At 47.7% G+C, this 26,847-nt stretch overlaps 1 pseudogene; it reads right to left on the bottom strand.

The window, feature by feature from the left end:
• Positions 1-1,703: 1,703 nt before the first annotated feature.
• LOC123728656 (AF4/FMR2 family member lilli-like) overlaps positions 1,704-26,847 on the bottom strand; it is a 63,582-nt pseudogene continuing 38,438 nt past the window's right edge.

The following is a 26,847-nucleotide window of genomic DNA, read 5'->3' as shown; positions in this document are numbered from 1 at the left end:
TAGTTAGTTAGTTAGTTAGTTAGTTAGTTAGTTAGTTAGAAGGTGATTCAAACCATCACGGGACTCTTCTTCCTGAGGTGAAACAATATGACGTGAGGTTGATCTATAGTTTATAAACTGACCAACTTAATTAGCATTCAAATTAGATATGAAGACTGGACTTGACAGCGAGAGAGAGAGAGAGAGAGAGAGAGAGAGAGAGAGAGAGAGAGAGAGAGAGAGACAGAGACAGAGTGAGAGACAGAGAGAGAGAGAGAGAGAGAGAGAGAGAGAGAGAGAGGAGTCAGTTAGACTTTTAGAAGGAGTCCTATTCCCCTGGATCAGTCTCTGTCTATGTCAGGAACAGAGTGACCAGTTTCTAGTTCTTCTATTTCTATTTTAATGCTGAATAAAAAGTAATAAAGATGAACATGTGGTTTCCTGAGAACATTAAAAGGTGAGTGTTTAAAGCCGTACATTTCATTGGATGTGGTATTTTATTGACGTTACAGTGGCAGGTTGTAATGTTCTGTTACATGTGATTGTTCTCTTTCTCAGGGACATATTCCTACTCGCTCTTCTTTGTTTTCCTGCGTTTTCCCTTCCTATCAGATCTTTGTTGTCATGGAAATTCCAAACACTATAGAATATACTTTTAGGAGGCTAAACTCTAGATTCAGTCAATTCCTCACCCATACCTACTGTATAATGACTGGGCTAAGAGTGCATTGTTGAACATAAGAGAGTGCATTGTTGGACATAAGAGTCTGGGGCCTGGGAGTGAGATATGGGGGGATTTAGTGACATGAGTTGAAGGCTGTTACTAGAGGAGAGGATTGGGGATGACCAGATTAGTACTGTACTGTCGGCCTGGGAGGAAGGCTCTGAGAGGAAGACTGGGAAGAAGGCTCTGAGAGGAAGGCTCTGGAAGGAAGGCTCTGAGAGGAAGACTCTGGGAGGAAGACTGGGAGGAAGGCTCTGAGAGGAAGACTCTGGGAGGAAGACTCTGGGAGGAAGACTCTGGGAGGAAGACTGGGAGGAAGGCTCTGAGAGGAAGGCTCTGGAAGGAAGGCTCTGGAAGGAAGGCTCTGAGAGGAAGACTCTGGGAGGAAGACTGGGAGGAAGGCTCTGAGAGGAAGACTCTGGGAGGAAGACTCTGGGAGGAAGACTCTGGAAGGAAGGCTCTGGGAGGAAGACTGGGAGGAAGACTCTGGAAGGAAGGCTCTGAGAGGAAGGCTCTGGGAGGAAGGCTCTGGGAGGAAGGCTCTGAGAGGAAGACTGGGAGGAAGACTCTGGAATGAAGGCTCTGGGAGGAAGACTCTGGAAGGAAGGCTCTGAGAGGAAGGCTCTGGGAGGAAGGCTCTGGGAGGAAGGCTCTGGAAGGAAGGCTCTGGAAGGAAGGCTCTGGGAGGAAGGCTCTGGGAGGAAGGCTCTGGGAGGAAGACTCTGGAACGAAGGCTCTGGATAGAAGGCTGGCAGAAGCCCTCATCTACTTCATCTCTCTGTACATCGCAGCCTCTAACAAAGACTTCAGCATTAATGCTCCGGGCCATGAAGTAGAACCTGTAGATCTCTCTCACCGCTTTGCCTCTCTCTCTGCTCTGCCTCACTCTCTGCTCTGCCTCTCTCTCTGCTCTGCCTCTCTCTCTGCTCTGCCTCTCTCTCTGCTCTGCCTCTCTCCCTCCCTGCCGGCTGCTCTCTCTTCTCTTCTCTCTTCCCGGCGCTCACACCCTGTCACATACAAGGGGTAGGAACAGAGCAGAGGGCTGTCAGAGCAGACTTGTCTTTAGGGACCTCCCAGGCCACTGGATGCAGTCTGGAAAAGAAACTTTGATGTAAGCTTGTAATCATGGCACTACAGGCTCAAATGCTTAGTCGACAAACACCAAACAAAGCTTGTCAGTCAAAAGCGTGAAAACAAACAACATAAAAATGCCTTAGTTATATGCCAGGGAATGGTGTGACTTCAAAAGGAATACTGCAGAAGTTAAAGCTGGTACTAGAAAAAAAAAGACAGTAATTGTCTCTTTGTTCACATTTTTTTTTTTTGCGACATGTCTCTGAGAAAATGTGAAAGTAAAATAAAAAATGTGGTGGAAAAAAGCCAGACCTAACCAAGAGTGGTGTGGATGTACAGTAGGTACTACTGCTGCAGTATGTAGACTATTCATCCGCACCATCAACGAACAGAAGGAAATATCACTCAACATCAACACCTCAAACTTGGCTACTACTGTGTTGAAATCGTCACCATTTGAAACTGTCGTAAGGAGAGAGGAAGGATAGATGATTTAGAAATTAAATGAAAGGTGAAAGTGATTCCATTTGAAACGTGCCTCAACGTGCCTCCTCTGCACCACTGGCTGTATCAGCAGGAACATTGATTGAGAAGAGAAGAGGAGGGAGACTCTCTCTCCAGTCTCTCCATCTTTCCATCTCTCCATCAGTCAGTCAGAAAGAAATTCAGCAGCTAGCACATTGCTTTCATCTTTAATTAGGGGCCATGTTTGAAGCCAGGCAGTCACTCACTCCAAACTTTGACAGATTTTGGATTATTTTCAAAGCTGACAGTTAACAGGCAAGGCTGTAGGACCCCCAGTGCCCACTGAATTAAATATGTATTATGAAAATGAATGACTCATTATGGCATGAAATAACTTTTAATTACCAAATGGTTCACTAATTTGGGAGGGAAAAATCTCTGTTGTTATTGATTGACGTGTTGAATATGATGGGATTTTAGTAGATGGAACAACATTTAAATCAGAAAGGATTTTTGATCAAAGCCAATCTAGATTCAGAGGTTCATGTAAAGTATTTCAGCATTTGAACTATTGCCCATACTATAGTGTCTGAGAGATAACTACTGCCCATACTATAGTGTCTGAGAGATAACTACTGCCCATACTATAGTGTATGAGAGATAACTACTGGCCATACTATAGTGTCTGAGAGATAACTACTGGCCATACTATAGTGTCTGAGAGATCACTACTGCCCATACTATAGTGTCTGAGAGATAACTACTGGCCATACTATAGTGTCTGAGAGATCACTACTGCCCATACTATAGTGTCTGAGAGATCACTACTGCCCATACTATAGTGTCTGAGAGATAACTACTGGCCATACTATAGTGTCTGAGAGATAACTACTGCCCATACTATAGTGTCTGAGAGATAACTACTGCCCATACTATAGTGTCTGAGAGATAACTACTGCCCATACTATAGTGTCTGAGAGATAACTACTGCCCATACTATAGTGTCTGAGAGATAACTACTGCCCATACTATAGTGTCTGAGAGATAACTACTGCCCATACTATAGTGTCTGAGAGATAACTACTGCCCACACTATAGTGTCTGAGAGATAACTACTGCCCATACTGTAGTGTCCGAGAGATAACTATGGGCCATACTATAGTGTCTGAGAGATAACTACTGCCCATACTATAGTATCTGAGAGATAACTACTGCCCATACTATAGTATCTGAGAGATAAATACATGTAGGAGCTGTATTTAACACAAATAAAATGCAATGTGAGAGATGGCGATAGAGAGAGTATATTTCACCCATATCTACTGGGTGAAATACCACAGTGACCAATCACAGCAGCAAGATTTATGACCTGTTGCCACAAGAAAAGGTCAACCAGTGAAGAACAAACACCCTTGTAAATACAACCCATATTTATGTTTATTAATTTTCCATTTTGTGCTTTAACTATTTGCACATCATTGCAACACTGTATATAGACATAATATGACATTTGGAACTTCTGTATGTGTAATGTTTACTGTTAATTTTGATTGTTTATTTCACTTTAGTTTATTATCTATTTCACTTGCTTTGCCAATAAATCCCCTTAAATTGAAATTGAATTGAAATTGAATTGAGAGAGAAAGGCAGAAAGGGAGAGGCAGAGCGAGAGCGAGAGCGAGAGAGTGTGTGTGAGAGAGAGCGAGAGAGAGAGAGGCTTAGAGAGAGACAGAGAGAGGCTAACGAAACAATGAAGAAATCCAATCCAATCCTACCTCAGTATTGAAATTCTGTGTTCAAATGAAAGACACCTTTTATTCTAGTTTTACTTACGTAAGACCCTGCTGATGTTCCTGGAGAATGTCTGTTTTATAAGTCAATATATCTCCAAAGTCTCTCCAGTCCTAACCCAGCCTAATGTAATCCTGTAACATTGAACCAGACCTAAAGTCACCGCTCTCTTTCACCAGAAGAATACATTGGGTTAGATAGTGAATAAGAGTGTTCTCAGGAGAGAAGGGACATTCAGAGCTGAGAGGCTGAGTGGTTCGGTGGGGATGATACGTTGGACCGCGTGTCATTTGTATCGTGCGTTAGCCTATAAGCAAATCACAGAACCACTCATTCTGGCACTGTTGGAGAAAAAAGACTATCCCCGAAAAATGTAATTACCCCCAGTATGACTGATGCCCAAAGCAGCATGCTGGCAGTGCTGGCTGGGCCTGTGGCAGGGTCCTAAACGGCTTGTTGTTTTCCACCTTCTTAAGTATCCAAATGTTTATTGAGTGTTGGGCCGCTGGGACATGTCGGCCTTTGTGAAGGTTGTTCTATACCGTTGCTTTTGGTGGATAAGGCCGCAAGGACCTTCTTTTAACTTGTTTGGACTCACGCTGTGTTTCTATTTGATTTGGGCCTCACCGGGGGGACAAACCTCATTTAGACATGTCTGGAGTGGCTTTTCAGTCTGGACTGTTCAGACTTGACCAAGACAGGCAGGTGATCGTTAAAAACTATCCTCCCTATTTCCTCTCTTGTAAATACAGACATTTTTATATTTAACCTGAGGAGCCTCCTAGCTCTCTAGACATGACCGGCTGTAGGTTCATAGGCTCGGCTTTGCTGTCTTTGTGGTGTAGGTGTTGAGGAAATCCCACAGAAAGAACATGTCTTGACGGAAAGATAGTTGTGTGCTGGGTGGAGGTCTACATATGATGCCAGTCTATAAGGTATAATTGCTGGGAGAATTTAACAACAGAAACGTATCTGATAATGAAATATTTTGTGCACTCTATTGCACTCCATGTACTACCACTGTACAGTAAGTCACTTCCTTGAACTGATTAGGAGCCCTAGACTCAGTCAATACAGGGGCGATGTTGGTATCTACACTACGTTGACAGTTTTCTTCGCCGTGTGCGAGGCTGAGGTTAGACAACGCAAAGTTCACACAATTTTAGTTTCAGTTGCGTGTTGAAAGTGACATAATTTCAAACAATTTCGCTGATACACAACACAACTCAAATGCAACTGAAACAGCCAATCAAATTGAATCTGCTTTAGTTGTCATTCCATATAATGTTAAAACCCACCTCATAAACCAATGATTATTATGTTATAACACACCTCAGAGTCATGTGATAATGTTTGATAAACCCACCTACCTCATAGACTCATATGATAATGTTTGATAAACCCACCTCATAGACTCATATGATAATGTTTGATAAACCCACCTCATAGACTCATATGATAATGTTTGATAAACCCACCTCATAGACTCATATGATAATGTATGATAAACCCACCTCATAGACTGTGTAACACCTGAAACTAATGTAATAATCCATGAAGCCACAAGGGGGCAGTATTAACCTGTGTTAAAACTATACTGGTGCGTTTCAGACACACTGGATGTGATGAACAGGCTGAGTGGTACAGTAATACGAGGAGGGATGTATACTAAATGAATAAATAGTATTGATATAATTGATGTTATAACTTTATCTGTGCATTACAGTACAAATATATTATTATTAAAATATACAAAGGGAGGTTTAGTCAAAGTACACAATTGATTTTCTTATTTGACCTTCATTTAACTAGGCAAGTCAGTTAAGAACAAATTCTTACTTACAATGACAGCCTAGGAACAGTGGGTTAACTACCTTGTTCAGGGGCAGAACAACAGATTTATACCTTGTCGGCTCATGGGATTCAAACTTGCAACCTTTCGGTTACTAGCTCAACGCTCTAACCACTAGGCTACCCTGCCGCCCCCGTTTATCCCTCATAGTCTTGTAAAATGACCTGCAGAATACCTCACTCACAACCAGAAACACTCCTGTAGTCCATATTCTGAAACGGAATACGTCTCACTTCAGTTTCAGTCTCCGAGAACAGAACACAACCCACACGGACCTCTCACTAAACTTGACGAAGCGCACGTAGAGTGAATTACGGTATAATTGAGTAGAGTTTTCAACATGTTTCAGATCTCCTTGACATGTAGCATGGCGGGTGGAGGATCAAGAATGTTCCGGGCTGCTGCCTGTGACTTCACCCTCACAAAAAAAAAGAAAAAAACACATGGCAAATTTGCAGTTTCACATGTGAAATAGCTGTTTTCACATGTTGAGTTTGAATTTCACATGACACCATATTTTCAAAAGCGTTACGTTTAGAGTTTAGATGTTAACACCACCTTTTCACATGTACATGTTTTTACCTTTACATGTGAATTGCGTTTCACAAGTTTCACAAGTAAAAAACGTCTTCGTGAAAATCTCACGTTCACATGTGAAATTGTAAAAGAATCGAAAGCAATTTTTCCACATATGGAATTGCTAATTCTGTAAAGACATTCTGTAAAAGACATTCTGTAAAATAAATTCTGGAAAGACATTCTGTAAAAGACATTCTGGAAAAGACATTCTGGAAAGACATTCTGGAAAGACATCCTGTAAAAGACATTCTGGAAAAGACATTCTGGAAAGACATTCTGTAAAAGACATTCTGGAAAGACATTCTGTAAAAAGATAACTTAGCCTACCGGAGTAAAATGAAAGTCTGTTATAAATAATAAGGTATAATTTCTGACCCATCCATTCAGTGTTCCTGCTGCTGCAGGCACACACCTCAGGGGGCGTCAGGTAGCCTAGTGGTCAAAGTGTAGGGCCAGTAACCGAAAGGGTGCTGGAGCGAATCCCCGAGCTGACAGGGTCTGTCGTTCTGCCTCTGAGCAAGGCCGTTAACCCACTGTTCCCCGGGTGCCAAAGACGTGGATGTCACCTCTCTGATTCAGAGGGGTTAGGTTAAATGCAGAAGACACATTTCAGTTGGACAACTGACCAGATATCCACCTTTTTCCTCTCTTGTTAACATGTTGGCCAGTGAGTGTTGGAAGAAGCCCAGTGAAAGAACAGAGAAACTAGCTCTGTCTCCTTATTGATCCTGTTTAACGCAATGTCAGAGTTAATCAGTTAACTCAAGTTAAGATTAACGTGTTAAAATGAGCAATGTCAGAGTTAATCGGTTAACTCAAGTTAAGATTAACGTGTTAAAATGAGCAATGTCAGTGTTAATCAGTTAACTCAAGTTAAGATTAACGTGTTAAAATGAGCAATGTCAGAGTTAATCAGTTAACTCAAGTTAAGATTAACGTGTTAAAATTAGCAATGTCAAAGTTAATCCACATCCAAAACTACGTCCAGAAACCATGTCCAAAACCAGGTCCAAAACCAGGTCCAGAAACCAGGTCCAAAACCAGGTCCAAAACCACGTCCAGAAACCATGTCCAAAAACCAGGTCCAAAACCAGGTCCAGAAACCACGTCCAGAAACCAAGTCCAAAACCACGTCCAAACCCACGTCCAGAAACCACGCCCAGAAACCACGTCCAAAACCACGTCCAAAAATCACGTCCAGAAACCACGTCCAAAACCACGTCCAAAAACCACGTCCAGAAACCACGTCCAAAAACCACGTCCAGAAACCACGTCCAGAAACCACGTCCAGAACCACGTCCAGAAACCACGTCCAGAAACCACGTCCAAAACCACGTCCAGAAACTACGTCCAAAACCACGTCTGACTCACGTGTCTGTTTCTGCCACGATACATTTTTTTTATGTCATGTGATTTATTCACGTGTTTTTTCAAAAAAAAATTGTAAGGGCACAGACACAAATACACAGACCTACACAGACCAACAGACAGGACTGATACACAGACCTACACAGACCAACAGACAGGACTGATACACAGACCTACACAGACCAACAGACAGGACTGATACCACAGACCTACACAGACCAACAGACAGGACTGATACCACAGACCATCCACCAACAGACAGGACTGATACCACAGACCATCCACCAACAGACAGGACTGATACCACAGACCATCCACCAACAGACAGGACTGATACCACAGACCTACACAGACCAACAGACAGGACTGATACCACAGACCATCCACCAACAGACAGGACTGATACCACAGACCATCCACCAACAGACAGGACTGATACCACAGACCATCCACCAACAGACAGGACTGATACCACAGACCATCCACTAACAGACAGGACTGATACCACAGACCATCCACCAACAGACAGGACTGATACTGAGTGAATGGAACCCTGGGTACTAGAGTTAGACTGTCTGTAACAGAACAGTTCCGTGTGGTTGTGTGTCTCTGTGTTTAAGGCTCTTACTGGGGCCATGTCAGAAGTCTAATAGCAGCTCTCCTTATGAAGAACACGTGTTGACTGCACCATGGAAGGCTGCAAACTGGTCATCAATGTTTCTGTTTGTTTGTTTTGCTTGGAGAACGGGGATGGGGACACCTACTGTGTTTTATTGGCCGGCGGTGGAAAGACAGTTTGCTAAACCAATTGGAAAGCTGCCTCTACTGTACTCCTTCCCATTTCTACTACATAGAGCTATCCCACTGGACACAAGACATCAGATCAACGTGTAGTTTCTACATCCGGTTGGGTTGTCAACTAACGTGAATTCAGTATGAAATCAACAAGAAATGTCTCCATGTCATTGGATTTTAGGTTCAAAGTTAAGTGAACAAAAATAAGGAAATGACCTTACTGTACGTTGACGACTTTTTGCAAAAGCAATGACTTTTCCACCTTGATTCAATGTCATCACATAGATTTTTTTGGGGGGGGATTGAAATGACCTGGAAACAACGTTGATTCTACCAGTTTTTGTGTGTTACAGTTGCATTTGTGCATCAATGGAAGGTTATTCATCATTGCAAATGTGATAAGCTTTATAAAACAATGACCTGCCGTATATTGCAATTGAAAATGAATTGAAAATGATTTGAAATCCAAGGCAACGTAAACTCGTGACAGTTCTATAAAGCATTATAATCCATAGGCGGAAGAGGAAGTTTCTCCCATATGGTTTTCTACCACTTCACTATATTGAAGTGAACTCTGGCAGGCTTTGTGAGACGTTACTGTAGCATGAGCACTTTGTATTCTGAGATCTGAGAGAGAGAGAGCAACGGCAGCAAAGTGCTGGGGAGAACAAGTAAACATGAAATATAGATGAGTGTGCCCTGATTTTGATGAGCTTTCTGGTAAGTATTTCACTCACAGACAGTTAAGGGCTGTGCTGCCTGTTTTTGTTGGGGAGTGGATCTTTCATTGGCTGCCTGGGCCGAGCCAAGACGAGTCGACTCCCTCCGGCCTCACCTTTCCCCTGGCCTCTCATGTTTTGGGGCCAGCACATTTCCATTTCAAAATTATCCCTGCCTTAAGTAAGACCCTGTCTAAAGTAGCATTATATAATCAAACATTCATAAATGTAGTGAGACTTATTTAAGTGGAGCCATCCCAGAAGTCAATGTGTCTCTGCCCAAGATGAATACCGTCCAAACGTCCTCAGCTGAATGAAGGAGAGGAGTCCAGAGAGACAGAGAGCTCTGGCCTGCTGGTTTAGAAACAGATATGATGAGGTCCAAATTACTATGTCTCTGTAGCCATGGTGGGAGGCTCTCAAGTGGGAGTGAGAGGAGAGACTGAGAGAGAGAGAGAGAGAGAGAGAGAGAGAGAGAGAGAGAGAGAGAGAGAGAGAGGGAGAGGGAGACCGGTTGGGGCACAGGGGGCCACTGTTCCTATTCTTCTTCTCTCTATTGTGAGGTGGAATGAGTCCGGTGCGGTCTGGGGTGATGTGTGGGCCCAGGTCCCTGTGCTCTGATCACCTGGTGAAGGGAGAGAGAGAGAGAGAGAGAGAGAGAGAGAGAGAGAGAGAGAGAGAGAGAGAGAGAGAGAGAGAGAGAGAGAGAGAGAGAGAGAGAGAGAGAGAGAGAGAGAGAGAGAGAGAGAGAGAGAGAGAGAGAAAGAGAGGGAGAGAGAGAGAGAGAGAGAGAGAGAGAGAGAGAGAGAGAGAGAGAGAGGGAAAAAGGGAGGGGGAGAGAGAGAGAGAGAGAGAGGATAAAGAGAGCAGTGCAACGCGGCTTAAATCCTGATAAAGTCATTATGCCTGTCCAGGGAGAACCAGGGAGAGCCAGGGACATGTTCCTTCGGCCCTGTAGTGGCCCCGCGGAGGCCCCATCCGGGAGCTCAGGCCCTCTCCATCCCCTCAGAAGGCTCTCCTCTCCTCTATCTCCTGCATGCTTGTCTTGACTACATGATCCCACTGTTGGGACACAGGAGGCTGTTGAGGAGAGAATGACTGAGGCCAGAATGCATACTACTCCAAATGTAGTCCACACCTCTGACTGCTTACATAGCTAGATCGTAAATACATGGATGCCCAGTGAATTCATTTGGAGCTTATTAAGTGGACTAATTTGAATATCTAAGAGATGGGAAGTTAGTCTTGAACAGGCTGACAGGAGTCCAAATCTTTCCTAGTCTTCCTAGCCTGTCCCTGGTCTTTGTTTGTTCCACAGAGTTACTGACATCTAGTCAGTCGAGCCACTTTCCATAACTTTGTCTCTTTCTCTGTCCCCAAACACATACACCTTCCTGCCCTGCTCTTCTACCTCAGGAAGCTCATGTCCACGTCGGCATAACCATGGCCCAGCAAGATAACGTAGACTGTACCTTGTCTATATCTTGTCTTCTCCATAAAGAGATAATGTAGACTGACCTTGGCTTCCTCTCTGCTTCTCCATGAAGAGATAATGTAGACTGACCTTGGCTTCCTCTCTTCTTCCCCATGAAGAGATAATGTAGACAGTACCTTGTGTCTTCCTCTCTTCTTCCTCATGAAAAGATAATGCAGACTGTACCTTGGCTTCCGCTCTGCTTCCCCATGAAGAGATAATGTAGACTGACCTTGGCTTCCTCTCTGCTTCCCCATGAAGAGATAATGTAGACTGTACCTTGGCTTCCTCTCTTCTTCCCCATGAAGAGATAATGTAGACAGTACCTTGTGTCTTCCTCTCTTCTTCTTCATGAAGAGATAATGCAGACTGTACCTTGGCTTCCTCTCTGCTTCCCCATGAAGAGATAATGTAGACTGTACCTTGTGTCTTCCTCACTTCTTCATCATGAAGAGATAATGTAGACTGTACCTTGTGTCTTCCTCACTTCTTCATCATGAAGAGATAATGTAGACTGTACCTTGTCTTCCTCTCTTCTTCCCCATGAAGAGTGGGAGGTTCAACACAGGGACAGCCAGCTGGCCAGGGGATGAAGGGTTGATTTCCCTGGTATCAATAAGCCCTGTTGGAACCAAACAAGGGAAATCAACCCATCAAGCCCTGTTGGAATGAAACCATGGAAATCAACCCATCAAGCCCTGTCAGAATGAAAACAGGGAAATCAACCCATCAAGCCCTGTTGGAATCAAACCAGGGGAATCAAGCCCTGTTGGAATCAAACAAGGGAAATCAAACCATCAAGCCCTGTTGGAATGAAACCAGGGAAATTAATCCTCAACAGGGAATTTGACAAATCATATCAGAGATTTTCACATCAGATATTTTTCAGAGCTGATCTGATTGGTCAAAAGACCAATTAGTGAATAAAATAGAATTGGGCTGCCTGTGTAAACACAACCAAAGTGGGGCCACCTTGGACTTTGAGGGAGGCCTAAAAATAAAGAGCACGTTAAACCACAGGCCCCAACTGCACGGTTTGGGCTGACCTTTATCATCAGAGCAGGCCAGCAGTGGGGGACCCTGCCTACACCCCCTGCCTCCTCTCCCCCACGCCTCCCTCTACCTCCCCTGGCCACCCGCCCCTGTCCTTCCTCCGGTCCTGCGTAGGCAGCTTTTGATCAAGCCCGGACTCCGGCTGCTCCACCATAGCAGCAGGACTGAGGTGTAAACTGTGAGGAGGGCAGGTCCATTTCAATCCTACCCTGGCCGTCAGCAGAACTTCAAAGCCAGGACACACTACCGACTTCCCTGTTTAATTAGATAATTAGAGGCTGGGATAATATAACTCTGCTTAAGAGGAGAGATTGTCAGTGGAGAGGTGGGGCTGGGGAGAGAGCAGGGGGTATGCCTGTGTACGAATGTTGGTGAGGGGGGCTGGGGAGAGAGCAGGGGGTATGCCTGTGTATGAATGTTGATGCTGGGGTGGTAGCGGGGAGGGGGTCGACAAATACGCTGTGCATGTGATCATTACCCCCCCCCACCCCACCCCACCCAAATAAATGGGATTAGTAAAAAGTAGTGCTGATGACAAGATAGATTTAGGAAACTAATTAGGAAGTCGTTTCATTTCCTGACGGGCTGGGTGGTGTTCTGCATGCGAGTCCTACATAGAGCTGTGTCCGAAATGGCACCCTATTCCCTTTATAGTGCACTACTTTTGACCAGGGGACCATAGGGGACCATAGATGTCTGGTCAAAAGTAGTGCACTATATAGGGAATAGGGTGCCATGTGGGAGGCGAACATGTTCCTCTGCTGATCTGAGGATGGAATCACACCAGCACGCCACATCTTTCTTTAATTTCACCAAACGAAACAGGGAGGAAGTAGCTCACGCCGTTCCTCTGGCTGAGAAGAAAGAGAAAGTTAGCTGAACTATTTCCAAAAGGATGGTGTTTCTGCTAATAAACCGAGTCTCCGATCAGGGAATGATGAGCTTTTTCCATTTCAATAGAAGCATGAAGAACACAAAGCAAAATGAGACAAATTCCCATTGAAATGTTTAATTACATTTTTGTTTGTTTGTTGTCTAAACCAATTTAGTATTTGTACACATTTACTGACTGAGTATGTCTTGTATTTCATGTTTCTTTATCTTGGCTACATGGCACCATCAATGTGTTGTTTTCTTCTGTTTGCAGTAAGTGTTTCAAAGAGAACTTACTATATGTTAAACTTGTTTAACAGATCATTATTTACTGTATTGTGTTGTAATGTTCACTTTGTTTGATCATCTGTGAACAACGTGATATATAGACTGATAACTACCTTTTAATAGTAGGGGTGGCAGGTAGCCTAGTGGTTTGAGCGTTGGGCTAATAACCGAAAGGTTGTGGGATCGAATCCCCGAGCTGACAAGGTAAAAATATGTTGTTCTTCCCCTGAACAAGGCAGTTAACCCACTGTTCCCCGGTAGGCCATCATTGAAAATAGGAATTTGTTCTTAACTGACTTGCCTAGTTAAATAAAGGTAAAAAAAAATAGAAACTAACCCTGTTTTTTGGGGCCTCTTGAAGACAATTAAAGTCAGTAAGGCAGCATTTACACAGACAGCCCAATTCTGATCCTTTGCCACGAATTGGTATTTTGATAAATCAGATCTTTAGCCAATAATAGTTGTGCTGCCATCCTGTTAGAAGGTAACAGATCATTTTATTACAATGGTTAAGATGGATTTTCATTGTGTTCCATGGTGTTATTCGCTCCCTAGTGGAGCTTTCTGGTACTTAGAAAGACTACGCAAAAGGAAGTAGAGAATTCGTTCTGCGCGCATAGAAGCAGCTGAAAACAACGTTTCGGTGCAGGTCTTTCAGTGTTGTTATTTCTTGTCACGCTTCAGCCTCGGAAAATATTTGTAAGTTCGATTCAAGCATTTAGCTAGTGATGATAATTTTGATATTGATAGAGTTGCTTACATATCATTGTTGGTTGGTTGTAGGGGTGGCAGGTAGCCTAGTGCTTCTACACCTGCATTACTTGCTGTTTGGGGTTTTAGGCTGGGTTTCTGTACAGCACTTTGAGATATCAGCTGATGTAAGAAGGGCTTTATAAATAAAGTTTGATTTGATTTGTATTTATTCACACATATTGCAATGCCTTTCATGTATGCCGTCAGCTGTGTTAATTTTGCTCGTGCGTCAAGTAAACAAATGGTAAAACATACAATATTGTAGTTTTGTTACTGTTTCTAGTGTAATATGCTTTGTTATTCTACAGAGATGGTTGTACATTATTAGAGTAATGAAAGGAGTTAGCCAATTACCATATGAGTAACAATTAGCTACATGGTTTGGCGTCATGCCAGATGCATGGTACCCTCGGCACGTGTTTTGTATTTTCATGCAACTTCAACTTGAAAGGTATAATGTACAGCTGCAGTATGTCGATGTGAATTGAATACTAAAGTATATTCTTTTCTGTATTTTGCAGTTTCACAACATAAACGTTTTCAATATATTCATTCAAGAAAAGTCACGCCTTGGGAGTTTTATTGAAGACTTAGTTGTTAGCCATCTGTCTAGTTTTGCATGGGAACGCAATTCAAGGGCAGAATGATAGTGCAAAAGATCAGAATTGGTTTATCATCTAAAATCTGCTCTAAATAAATAAATAGGACTGATCCTCATCTAAACACATGTATCCTTCTTCATTTGGTAGTAATATAACAGGGCTGAGTCTCATCTAAACACATGTATCCTTCTTCATTTGGTAGTAAAATAACAGGGCTGAGTCTCATCTAAACACATGTATCCTTCTTCATTTGGTTGGTAGTAATATAACAGGGCTGAGTCTCATCTAAACACATGTTTCCTTCTTCATTTGGTAGTAATATAACAGGGCTGAGTCTCATCTAAACACATGTATCCTTCTTCATTTGGTAGTAATATAACAGGGCTGAGTCTCTTCTAAACACATGTATCCTTCTTCATTTGGTTGGTAATAATATAACAGGGCTGAGCCTCATCTAAACACATGTATCCTTCTTCATTTGGTTGGTAGTAATATAACAGGGCTGAGTCTCATCTAAACACATGTATACTTCTTCATTTGGTTGGTAGTAATTTAACAGGGCTGAGCCTCATCTAAACACATGTATCCTCCTTCATTTAGTATTAATATAACAGGGCTGAGTCTCATCTAAACACATGTATTCTTCTTCATTTGGTTGGTTGTAATATAACATTGTTGAGCATCACCTCAGCTAGCCTTCTTTAACCCTGGATAACCAGATTGTCACATTGCCTCTCCTACCTGTCTATTGACTATAGACAAAGGGCTCCCTCTATGTACAGAATGGAAGCATGGACCATCCTCATAGCATAGTGAAATATTGTACAGTCATGGTACACCTCATTCATTCAGTAAGAGGTGAGGGGTCTCTGCCCTCAGTTCCCTGGCAGCACATACACTGAAAGGAACTCAGAGAGAGGGGGCAGGGGGAACTCAGCGAGAGGGGGCAGGGGGAACTCAGCGAGAGGGGGGCGGGGGGAACTCAGCGAGAGGGGGCGGGGGGAACTCAGCGAGAGGGGGCGGGGGGAACTCAGCGAGAGGGGGCGGGGGGAACTCAGCGAGAGGGGGCGGGGGGAACTCAGCGAGAGGGGCAGGGGGAACAGAGAGAGGGGACGGGGGGAACAGAGAGGGGGGGCGGGGGAACTCAGCGAGAGGGGGAGGGGGAACTCAGCGAGAGGGGGCGGGGGAACTCAGCGAGAGGGGGCGGGGGAACTCAGCGAGAGGGGCGGGGGAACTCAGCGAGAGGGGCGGGGGAACTCAGCGAGAGGGGGCGGGGGGAACTCAGCGAGAGGGGGCGGGGGGTGTAGTCCTGCAGGAGCCCACCACTGCTACTACTGTATGAGCCGTGGTTTAAACGACATACAGCCTGCTCTACACTGTAGCCTGCTCTTCAATTCACTCAAACAGTAGTCAGCTAGTCTGCCTTCTCACATCAGTCAACAAGGTCTAAATGCACATTCCCATGAAACCGATTGAGATCACAGGGTTGGCATGCCAATGCAGCTTGGACGTTTCACCCATAAAACGTGAAGTATTATCATTCACCATTGACAGTAATGATAGTCTATTTTGAAATGAGGTTGGCCTTATTTGGTGTTTGAGGGTGTTAACAATAGAGACATTTATTTGGTGTTTGAGGCTGTTAACAATAGAGACATTTATTTGGTGTTTGAGGGTGTTAACAATAGAGACATTTATTTGGTGTTTGAGGGTGTTAAAAATAGAAACATTTATTTGGTGTTTGAGGGTATTCAAAATAGAGACATTTATTTGGTGTTTGAGGGTGTTAAAAATAGAGACATTTATTTGGTGTTTGAGGGTATTCAAAATAGAGACATTTATTTGGTGTTTGAGGGTGTTAACAATAGAGACATTTATTTGGTGTTTGAGGGTGTTAAAAATAGAGACATTTATTTATTTGGTGTTTGAGGGTGTTAACAATAGAGACATTTATTTGGTGTTTGAGGGTGTTAACAATAGAGACATTTATTTGGTGTTTGAGGGTGTTAAAAATAGAGACATTTATTTATTTGGTGTTTGAGGGTGTTAACAATAGAGACATTTATTTGGTGTTTGAGGGTGTTAAAAATAGAGACATTTATTTATTTGGTGTTTGAGGGTGTTAAAAATAGAGACATTTATTTATTTGGTTTTTGAGGGTGTTAACAATAGAGACATTTATTTATTTGGTGTTTGAGGGTGTTAACAATAGACATTTATTTATTTGGTGTTTGAGGGTGTTAAAAATAGAGACTTTTATTTATTTGGTGTTTGAGGGTGTTAAAAATAGAGACATTTATTTGGTGTTTGAGGGTATTCAAAATAGAGACATTTATTTGGTGTTTGAGGGTGTTAAAAATAGAGACATTTATTTGGTGTTTGAGGGTATTCAAAATAGAGACATTTATTTGGTGTTTGAGGGTGTTAACAATAGAGACATTTATTTGGTGTTTGAGGGTGTTAAAAATAGAGACATTTATTTATTTGGTGTTTGAGGGTGTTAACAATAGAGACATTTATTTGGTGTTTGAGGGTGTTAACAATAGAGACATTTATTTGGTGTTTGAGGGTGTTAAAAATAGAGACATTTATTTATTTGGTGTTTGAGGGTGTTAACAATAGAGACATTTATTTGGTGTTTGAGGGTGTTAAAAATAGAGACATTTATTTATTTGGTGTTTGAGGGTGTTAAAAATAGAGACATTTATTTATTTGGTGTTTGAGGGTGTTAACAATAGAGACATTTATTTGGTGTTTGAGGGTGTTAAAAATAGAGACATTTATTTATTTGGTGTTTGAGGGTGTTAAAAATAGAGACATTTATTTATTTGGTGTTTGAGGGTGTTAAAAATAGAGACATTTATTTATTTGGTGTTTGAGGGTATTAAAAATAGAGACATTTATTCATTTGGTGTTTGAGGGTGTTAACAATAGAGACATTTATTTGGTGTTTGAGGGTGTTAAAAATAGAGACATTTATTTATTTGGTTTTTGAGGGTGTTAACAATAGAGACATTTATTTGGTGTTTGAGGGTGTTAAAAATAGAGACATTTATTTATTTGGTGTTTGAGGGTGTTAAAAATAGAGACATTTATTTATTTGGTGTTTGAGGGTGTTAACAATAGAGACATTTATTTATTTGGTGTTTGAGGGTGTTAACAATAGAGACATTTATTTATTTGGTGTTTGAGGGTGTTAAAAATAGAGACATTTATTTATTTGGTGTTTGAGGGTGTTAAAAATAGAGACATTTATTTATTTGGTGTTTGAGGGTGTTAACAATAGAGACATTTATTTGGTGTTTGAGGGTGTTAACAATAGAGACATTTATTTATTTGGTGTTTGAGGGTGTTAAAAATAGAGACATTTATTTATTTGGTGTTTGAGGGTGTTAAAAATAGAGACATTTATTTGATGTTTGAGGGAGTTAACAATAGAGACATTTATTTATTTGGTGTTTGAGGGTGTTAAAAATAGAGACATTTATTTGATGTTTGAGGCTGTTAAAAATAGAGACATTTATTTATTTGGTGTTTGAGGGTGTTAACAATAGAGACATTTATTTATTTGGTGTTTGAGGGTGTTAAAAATAGAGACATTTATTTGGTGTTTGAGGGTGTTAACAATAGAGACATTTATTTATTTGGTGTTTGAGGGTATTAAAAATAGAGACATTTATTTGGTGTTTGAGGGTGTTAAAAATAGAGACATTTATTTATTTATTTGGTGTTTTAGGGTATTACCAACAGAGACATTTATTTATTTGATGTTTGAGGGTATTAACAATAGAGACATTTATTTGGTGTTTGAGGGTATTAACAATAGAGACATTTATTTGGTGTTTGAGGGTATTAACAATAGAGACATTTATTTATTTGGTGTTTGAGACATTATGTGTGGGCATAGTCAGACGTGATTGGACGATGCATTTTACACACATTAAAATGATGTTATTCAATAGGCTACCTGTCTGTAGAAACTTTGATTGAGAAATGAAACATGGCACTTCAGCACAGGAGAGGGCTGCTGGATGTTAATATATGGCTTAAATAGAACATCAGAATAGGAGAGGAGGAGAGGAGGTGAGGAGGAGAAGAGGCGAGGAGAGAAGGAGGGAGAGAGGAGGAGAGGAAGAGAGGAAGAGAGGATGAGAGGAGAGGAGGTGAGGAGGAGAAGAGGCGAGGAGAGAAGGAGGGAGAGAGGAGGAGAGGAGGAGAGGAGTAAAGGAGTAGAGGAAGAGAGGATGAGAGGAGAGTAGAGAGGAGGAGAAGAGATGAGGAGAGAAAGAGGGAGAGAGGAGGAGAGGGGGAGAGGAGTAGAGGAGGAGAGGAGAGGAGAGAGGAGGAGAGGAGGGAGAGAGAGGAGAGGAGAGAGAGGAGAGGATAGGAGGAAGAGTGGATGAGAGGAAAAGAGGGAGAGGGGGAAGAGAGGAGGAGAGGAGGGAGAGAGAGGAGAGGAGAGGAGGGAGAGAGCGAGGAGAGGATAGGAGGAAGAGTGGATGAGAGGAAAGGAGGGAGAGGGGGAAGAGAGGAGGAGTGTAGGAGAAGAGAAAATAAGATACAGGAGGACCAGACCCACAGGTCAGGGGAGCATCTCTGATCTGAAGCCCTAACATCACCACTTGACCTGGGCATCAGATGAACACCCTCCTCTGTGAGGGCTGTGTACCTCTAACGGTCTCCAACATGAAGGGCTTATTAAAGAGGCCTAATGGCTGATTGTTTCAGATAACGCCTCTACATTCCAGGGGCTCTCGCTACGAGCGTGCGCGTGTGTGTGTGTGTGTGTGTGTGTGTGTGTGTGTGTGTATGTGTGTGTGTGTGTGTGTGTGTGTGTGTGTGTGTGTGTGTGTGTGTGTGTGTGTGTGTGTGTATGTATGTATGTATGTATGTTGTGTGTGTGTGTGTGTGTGTGTGTGTGTGTGTGTGTGTGTGTGTGTGTGTGTGTGTGTGTGTGTGTGTGTGTGTGTGTGTGTGTGTGTGTGTGTGTGTGTGTGTGTGTGTGCAGCTGATAGAGGTCCTGATAAATGCTTACACATTTTAAAACCTGTTCCCCACGGGGCTGGAGCAGCTTATTCAGATTAGTGTAAATGTAGCAGCTAGCTAGGACCCAACATCACACTCAGTCACACAAAGACCAGTGGCCTGGAAAACCTGAGGAGTCCTGCTGAGGAGTCCAGCTGAGGAGTCCAGCTGAGGAGTCCTGCTGAGGAGTCCAGCTGAGGAGTCCAGCTGAGGAGTCCAGCTGAGGAGTCCAGCTGAGGAGACCTGCTGAGGAGTCCAGCTGAGGAGTCCAGCTGAGGAGTCGTGCTGAGGAGTCGTGCTGAGGAGTCCAGCTGAGGAGTCCTGCTGAGGAGTCCAGCTGAGGAGTCCTGCTGAGGAGTCCTGCTGAGGAGTCCTGCTGAGGAGTCCTGGAGTCCAGCTGAGGAGTCCTGCTGAGGAGTCCTGCTGAGGAGTCCAGCTGAGGAGTCCTGGAGTCCAGCTGAGGAGTCCTGCTGAGGAGTCCTGCTGATGAGTCCTGCTGAGGAGTCCTGCTGAGGAGTCCAGCTGAGGAGTCCTGCTGAGGAGTCCTGCTGAGGAGTCCTGCTGAGGAGTCCTGGAGTCCAGCTGAGGAGTCCTGCTGAGGAGTCCCGGAGTCCAGCTGAGGAGTCCTGCTGAGGAGTCCTGCTGAGGAGTCCTGCTGATGAGTCCTGTTGAGGAGTCCTGCTGATGAGTCCTGTTGAGGAGTCCTGCTGAGGAGTCCTGCTGAGGAGTCCTGCTGAGGAGTCCTGGAGTCCAGCTGAGGAGTCCAGCTGAGGAGTCCTGGAGTCCACCTGAAGAGTCCTGCTGAGGAGTCCAGCTGAGGAGTCCTGCTGTCCTGCTGAGGAGTCCTGCTGAGGAGTCCTGGAGTCCAGCTGAGGAGTCCTGCTGAGGAGTCCTGCTGAGGAGTCCAGCTGAGGAGTCCAGCTGAGGAGTCCTGCTGAGGAGTCCTGGAGTCCAGCTGAGGAGTCCTGCTGAGAAGTCCTGCTGAGGAGTCCTGCTGAGGAGTCCTGCTGAGGAGTCCAGCTGAGGAGTCCTGCTGAGGAGTCCTGCTGAGGAGTCCTGGAGTCCAGCTGAGGAGTCCTGCTGAGGAGTCCTGCTGAGGAGTCCTGGAGTCCAGCTGAGGAGTCCTGCTGAGGAGTCCTGCTGAGGAGTCCTGCTGAGGAGTCCTGGAGTCCAGCTGAGGAGTCCTGCTGAGGAGTCCAGCTGAGGAGTCCTGCTGAGGAGTCCTGCTGAGGAGTCCAGCTGAGGAGTCCTGCTGAGGAGTCCTGCTGAGGAGTCCTGGAGTCCAGCTGAGGAGTCCAGCTGAGGAGTCCTGCTGAGGAGTCCTGGAGTCCAGCTGAGGAGTCCAGCTGAGGAGTCCAGCTGAGGAGTCCTGCTGAGGAGTCCTGGAGTCCAGCTGAGGAGTCCTGCTGAGGAGTCCTGCTGAGGAGTCCTGCTGAGGAGTCCTGGAGTCCAGCTGAGGAGTCCTGCTGAGGAGTCCCGGAGTCCAGCTGAGGAGTCCTGCTGAGGAGTCCTGCTGAGGAGTCCTGCTGATGAGTCCTGTTGAGGAGTCCTGCTGATGAGTCCTGTTGAGGAGTCCTGCTGAGGAGTCCTGCTGAGGAGTCCTGCTGAGGAGTCCTGGAGTCCAGCTGAGGAGTCCAGCTGAGGAGTCCTGGAGTCCACCTGAAGAGTCCTGCTGAGGAGTCCAGCTGAGGAGTCCTGCTGTCCTGCTGAGGAGTCCTGCTGAGGAGTCCTGGAGTCCAGCTGAGGAGTCCTGCTGAGGAGTCCTGCTGAGGAGTCCAGCTGAGGAGTCCAGCTGAGGAGTCCTGCTGAGGAGTCCTGGAGTCCAGCTGAGGAGTCCTGCTGAGGAGTCCTGCTGAGGAGTCCTGCTGAGGAGTCCAGCTGAGGAGTCCTGCTGAGGAGTCCTGCTGAGGAGTCCTGGAGTCCAGCTGAGGAGTCCTGCTGAGGAGTCCTGCTGAGGAGTCCTGGAGTCCAGCTGAGGAGTCCTGCTGAGGAGTCCTGGAGTCCAGCTGAGGAGTCCTGCTGAGGAGTCCTGCTGAGGAGTCCTGCTGAGGAGTCCTGGAGTCCAGCTGAGGAGTCCTGCTGAGGAGTCCAGCTGAGGAGTCCTGCTGAGGAGTCCTGCTGAGGAGTCCAGCTGAGGAGTCCTGCTGAGGAGTCCTGCTGAGGAGTCCTGGAGTCCAGCTGAGGAGTCCAGCTGAGGAGTCCTGCTGAGGAGTCCTGGAGTCCAGCTGAGGAGTCCAGCTGAGGAGTCCAGCTGAGGAGTCCTGCTGAGGAGTCCTGGAGTCCAGCTGAGGAGTCCTGCTGAGGAGTCCTGCTGAGGAGTCCTGCTGAGGAGTCCTGGAGTCCAGCTGAGGAGTCCTGCTGAGGAGTCCAGCTGAGGAGTCCTGCTGAGGAGTCCAGCTGAGGAGTCCTGGAGTCCAGCTGAGGAGTCCTGCTGAGGAGTCCTGCTGAGGAGTCCAGCTGAGGAGTCCAGCTGAGGAGTCCTGCTGAGGAGTCCTGCTGAGGAGTCCTGGAGTCCAGCTGAGGAGTCCAGCTGATGAGTCCTGCTGAGGAGTCCTGCTGAGGAGTCCTGGAGTCCAGCTGAGGAGTCCAGCTGAGGAGTCCTGCTGAGGAGTCCTGGAGTCCAGCTGAGGAGTCCTGCTGAGGAGTCCTGTTGAGGAGTCCAGCTGAGGAGTCCTGCTGAGGAGTCCAGCTGAGGAGTCCTGCTGAGGAGTCCAGCTGAGGAGTCCTGGAGTCCTGCTGAGGAGTCCAGCTGAGGAGTCCTGCTGAGGAGTCCTGCTGAGGAGTCCTGGAGTCCAGCTGAGGAGTCCTGCTGAGGAGTCCTGCTGAGGAGTCCAGCTGAGGAGTCCTGCTGAGGAGTCCTGCTGAGGAGTCCTGCTGAGGAGTCCTGCTGAGGAGTCCTGCTGAGGAGTCCAGCTGAGGAGTCCTGCTGAGGAGTCCTGCTGAGGAGTCCTGCTGAGGAGTCCTGGAGTCCAGCTGAGGAGTCCTGCTGAGGAGTCCTGGAGTCCAGCTGAGGAGTCCTGCTGAGGAGTCCTGCTGAGGAGTCCTGCTGATGAGTCCTGCTGAGGAGTCCTGCTGATGAGTCCTGTTGAGGAGTCCTGCTGAGGAGTCCTGCTGAGGAGTCCTGCTGAGGAGTCCTGGAGTCCAGCTGAGGAGTCCAGCTGAGGAGTCCTGGAGTCCAGCTGAGGAGTCCTGCTGAGGAGTCCTGCTGAAGAGTCCTGCTGAGGAGTCCTGGACTCCAGCTGAGGAGTCCAGCTGAGGAGTCCTGCTGTCCTGCTGAGGAGTCCTGCTGAGGAGTCCTGCTGAGGAGTCCAGCTGAGGAGTCCAGCTGAGGAGTCCTGCTGAGGAGTCCTGCTGAGGAGTCCTGGAGTCCAGCTGAGGAGTCCAGCTGAGGAGTCCTGCTGAGGAGTCCTGGAGTCCAGCTGAGGAGTCCAGCTGAGGAGTCCTGCTGAGGAGTCCTGCTGAGGAGTCCAGCTGAGGAGTCCTGCTGAGGAGTCCTGCTGAGGAGTCATGGAGTCCAGCTGAGGAGTCCAGCTGAGGAGTCCTGCTGAGGAGTCCTGGAGTCCAGCTGAGGAGTCCAGCTGAGGAGTCCAGCTGCGGAGTCCTGCTGAGGAGTCCTGCTGAGGAGTCCTGGAGTCCAGCTGAGGAGTCCTGCTGAGGAGTCCTGCTGAGGAGTCCTGCTGGGGAGTCCAGCTGAGGAGTCCTGCTGAGGAGTCCTGGAGTCCAGCTGAGGAGTCCTGCTGAGGAGTCCTGCTGAGGAGTCCTGCTGAGGAGTCCTGCTGAGGAGTCCTGCTGAGGAGTCCTGGAGTCCAGCTGAGGAGTCCAGCTGAGGAGTCCTGGTCCAGCTGAGGAGTCCTGCTGAGGAGTCCTGCTGAGGAGTCCTGGAGTCCAGCTGAGGAGTCCTGCTGAGGAGTCCTGCTGAGGAGTCCTGCTGAGGAGTCCTGGAGTCCAGCTGAGGAGTCCAGCTGAGGAGTCCTGCTGAGGAGTCCTGGAGTCCAGCTGAGGAGTCCAGCTGAGGAGTCCAGCTGAGGAGTCCTGCTGAGGAGTCCTGCTGAGGAGTCCTGGAGTCCAGCGGAGGAGTCCTGCTGAGGAGTCCTGCTGAGGAGTCCTGCTGAGGAGTCCTGGAGTCCAGCTGAGGAGTCCTGCTGAGGAGTCCAGCTGAGGAGTCCTGCTGAGGAGTCCAGCTGAGGAGTCCTGCTGAGGAGTCCTGCTGAGGAGTCCAGCTGAGGAGTCCTGCTGAGGAGTCCTGCTGAGGAGTCCTGCTGAGGAGTCCTGGAGTCCAGCTGAGGAGTCCTGCTGAGGAGTCCTGCTGAGGAGTCCTGGAGTCCAGCTGAGGATTCCAGCTGAGGAGTCCAGCTGAGGAGTCCTGCTGAGGAGTCCTGCTGAGGAGTCCTGCTGAGGAGTCCTGGAGTCCAGCTGAGGAGTCCAGCTGAGGAGTCCTGCTGAGGAGTCCTGGAGTCCAGCTGAGGAGTCCAGCTGAGGAGTCCTGCTGAGGAGTCCTGGAGTCCAGCTGAGGAGTCCAGCTGAGGAGTCCTGCTGAGGAGTCCAGCTGAAGAGTCCTGCTGAGGAGTCCTGCTGAGGAGTCCTGCTGAGGAGTCCTGGAGTCCAGCTGAGGAGTCCTGCTGAGGAGTCCTGCTGAGGAGTCCTGGAGTCCAGCTGAGGAGTTCTGCTGAGGAGTCCAGTTGAGGAGTCCTGCTGAGGAGTCCAGCTGAGTAGTCCTGGAGTCTAGCTGAGGAGTCCTGCTGAGGAGTCCTGCTGAGGAGTCCAGCTGAGGAGTCCAGCTGAGGAGTCCTGCTGAGGAGTCCTGGAGTCCAGCTGAGGAGTCCAGCTGAGGAGTCCTGCTGAGGAGTCCTGCTGAGGAGTCCTGCTGAGGAGTCCTGCTGAGGAGTCCTGGAGTCCAGCTGAGGAGTCCTGCTGAGGAGTCCTGCTGAGGAGTCCTGGAGTCCAGCTGAGGAGTCCAGCTGAGGAGTCCTGCTGAGGAGTCCTGGAGTCCAGCTGAGGAGTCCAGCTGAGGAGTCCAGCTGAGGAGTCCTGCTGAGGAGTCCTGCTGAGGAGTCCTGGAGTCCAGCTGAGGAGTCCTGCTGAGGAGTCCTGCTGAGGAGTCCTGCTGAGGAGTCCTGGAGTCCAGCTGAGGAGTCCTGCTGAGGAGTCCTGCTGAGGAGTCCTGGAGTCCAGCTGAGGATTCCAGCTGAGGAGTCCAGCTGAGGAGTCCTGCTGAGGAGTCCTGCTGAGGAGTCCTGCTGAGGAGTCCTGGAGTCCAGCTGAGGAGTCCAGCTGAGGAGTCCTGCTGAGGAGTCCTGGAGTCCAGCTGAGGAGTCCAGCTGAGGAGTCCTGCTGAGGAGTCCTGGAGTCCAGCTGAGGAGTCCAGCTGAGGAGTTCTGCTGAGGAGTCCAGCTGAGGAGTCCTGCTGAGGAGTCCTGCTGAGGAGTCCTGCTGAGGAGTCCTGGAGTCCAGCTGAGGAGTCCTGCTGAGGAGTCCTGCTGAGGAGTCCTGGAGTCCAGCTGAGGAGTCCAGCTGAGGAGTCCAGCTGAGGAGTCCGACTGAGGAGTCCTGGAGTCCAGCTGAGGAGTCCTGCTGAGGAGTCCTGGAGTCCAGCTGAGGAGTCCAGCTGAGGAGTCCTGCTAAGGAGTCCTGGAGTCCAGCTGAGGAGTCCTGCTGAGGAGTCCTGGAGTCCAGCTGAGGAGTCCAGCTGAGGAGTCCAGCTGACGAGTCCTGCTGAGGAGTCCTGCTGAAGAGTCCTGGAGTCCAGCTGAGGAGTCCAGCTGAGGAGTCCAGCTGAGGAGTCCTGCTGAGGAGTCCTGCTGAGGAGTCCTGCTGAGGAGTCCTGGAGTCCAGCTGAGGAGTCCAGCTGAGGAGTCCTGCTGTCCAGCTGAGGAGTCCTGCTGAGGAGTCCTGCTGAGGAGTCCTGGAGTCCAGCTGAGGAGTCCTGCTGAGGAGTCCTGCTGAGGAGTCCTGCTGAGGAGTCCTGGAGTCCAGCTGAGGAGTCCAGCTGAGGAGTCCTGCTGAGGAGTCCTGGAGTCCAGCTGAGGAGTCCAGCTGAGGAGTCCAGCTGAGGAGTCCTGCTGAGGAGTCCTGCTGAGGAGTCCAGCTGAGGAGTCCTGCTGAGGAGTCCTGCTGAGGAGTCCTGCTGAGGAGTCCTGCTGAGGAGTCCTGGAGTCCAGCTGAGGAGTCCAGCTGAGGAGTCCTGCTGAGGAGTCCAGCTGAGGAGTCCTGCTGAGGAGTCCTGCTGAGGAGTCCTGCTGAGGAGTCCTGGAGTCCAGCTGAGGAGTCCTGCTGAGGAGTCCTGCTGAGGAGTCCTGGAGTCCAGCTGAGGAGTCCTGCTGAGGAGTCCAGCTGAGGAGTCCTGCTGAGGAGTCCAGCTGAGGAGTCCTGGAGTCTAGCTGAGGAGTCCTGCTGAGGAGTCCTGCTGAGGAGTCCAGCTGAGGAGTCCAGCTGAGGAGTCCTGCTGAGGAGTCCTGCTGAGGAGTCCTGGAGTCCAGCTGAGGAGTCCAGCTGAGGAGTCCTGCTGAGGAGTCCTGCTGAGGAGTCCTGCTGAGGAGTCCTGGAGTCCAGCTGAGGAGTCCAGCTGAGGAGTCCGAGTGAGGAGTCCTGGAGTCCAGCTGAGGAGTCCTGCTGAGGAGTCCTGGAGTCCAGCTGAGGAGTCCAGCTGAGGAGTCCTGCTAAGGAGTCCTGGAGTCCAGCTGAGGAGTCCTGCTGAGGAGTCCTGGAGTCCAGCTGAGGAGTCCAGCTGAGGAGTCCAGCTGACGAGTCCTGCTGAGGAGTCCTGCTGAAGAGTCCTGGAGTCCAGCTGAGGAGTCCAGCTGAGGAGTCCAGCTGAGGAGTCCTGCTGAGGAGTCCTGCTGAGGAGTCCTGCTGAGGAGTCCAGCTGAGGAGTCCTGCTGTCCAGCTGAGGAGTCCTGCTGAGGAGTCCTGCTGAGGAGTCCTGGAGTCCAGCTGAGGAGTCCTGCTGAGGAGTCCTGCTGAGGAGTCCTGCTGAGGAGTCCTGGAGTCCAGCTGAGGAGTCCAGCTGAGGAGTCCTGCTGAGGAGTCCTGGAGTCCAGCTGAGGAGTCCAGCTGAGGAGTCCAGCTGAGGAGTCCTGCTGAGGAGTCCTGCTGAGGAGTCCAGCTGAGGAGTCCTGCTGAGGAGTCCTGCTGAGGAGTCCTGCTGAGGAGTCCTGGAGTCCAGCTGAGGAGTCCTGCTGAGGAGTCCTGCTGAGGAGTCCTGGAGTCCAGCTGAGGATTCCAGCTGAGGAGTCCAGCTGAGGAGTCCTGCTGAGGAGTCCTGCTGAGGAGTCCTGCTGAGGAGTCCTGCTGAGGAGTCCTGGAGTCCAGCTGAGGAGTCCAGCTGAGGAGTCCTGCTGAGGAGTCCTGGAGTCCAGCTGAGGAGTCCAGCTGAGGAGTCCAGCTGAGGAGTCCTGCTGAGGAGTCCTGCTGTGGAGTCCTGCTGAGGAGTCCTG

The sequence above is a fragment of the Salmo salar genome, chromosome ssa18 (genome assembly GCF_905237065.1).
Source record: "Salmo salar chromosome ssa18, Ssal_v3.1, whole genome shotgun sequence".
Lineage (NCBI taxonomy): Eukaryota > Metazoa > Chordata > Actinopteri > Salmoniformes > Salmonidae > Salmo > Salmo salar.
Note: the sequence above shows the minus strand (reverse complement) of the source record. Positions and strands in the feature narration are given on the sequence as shown.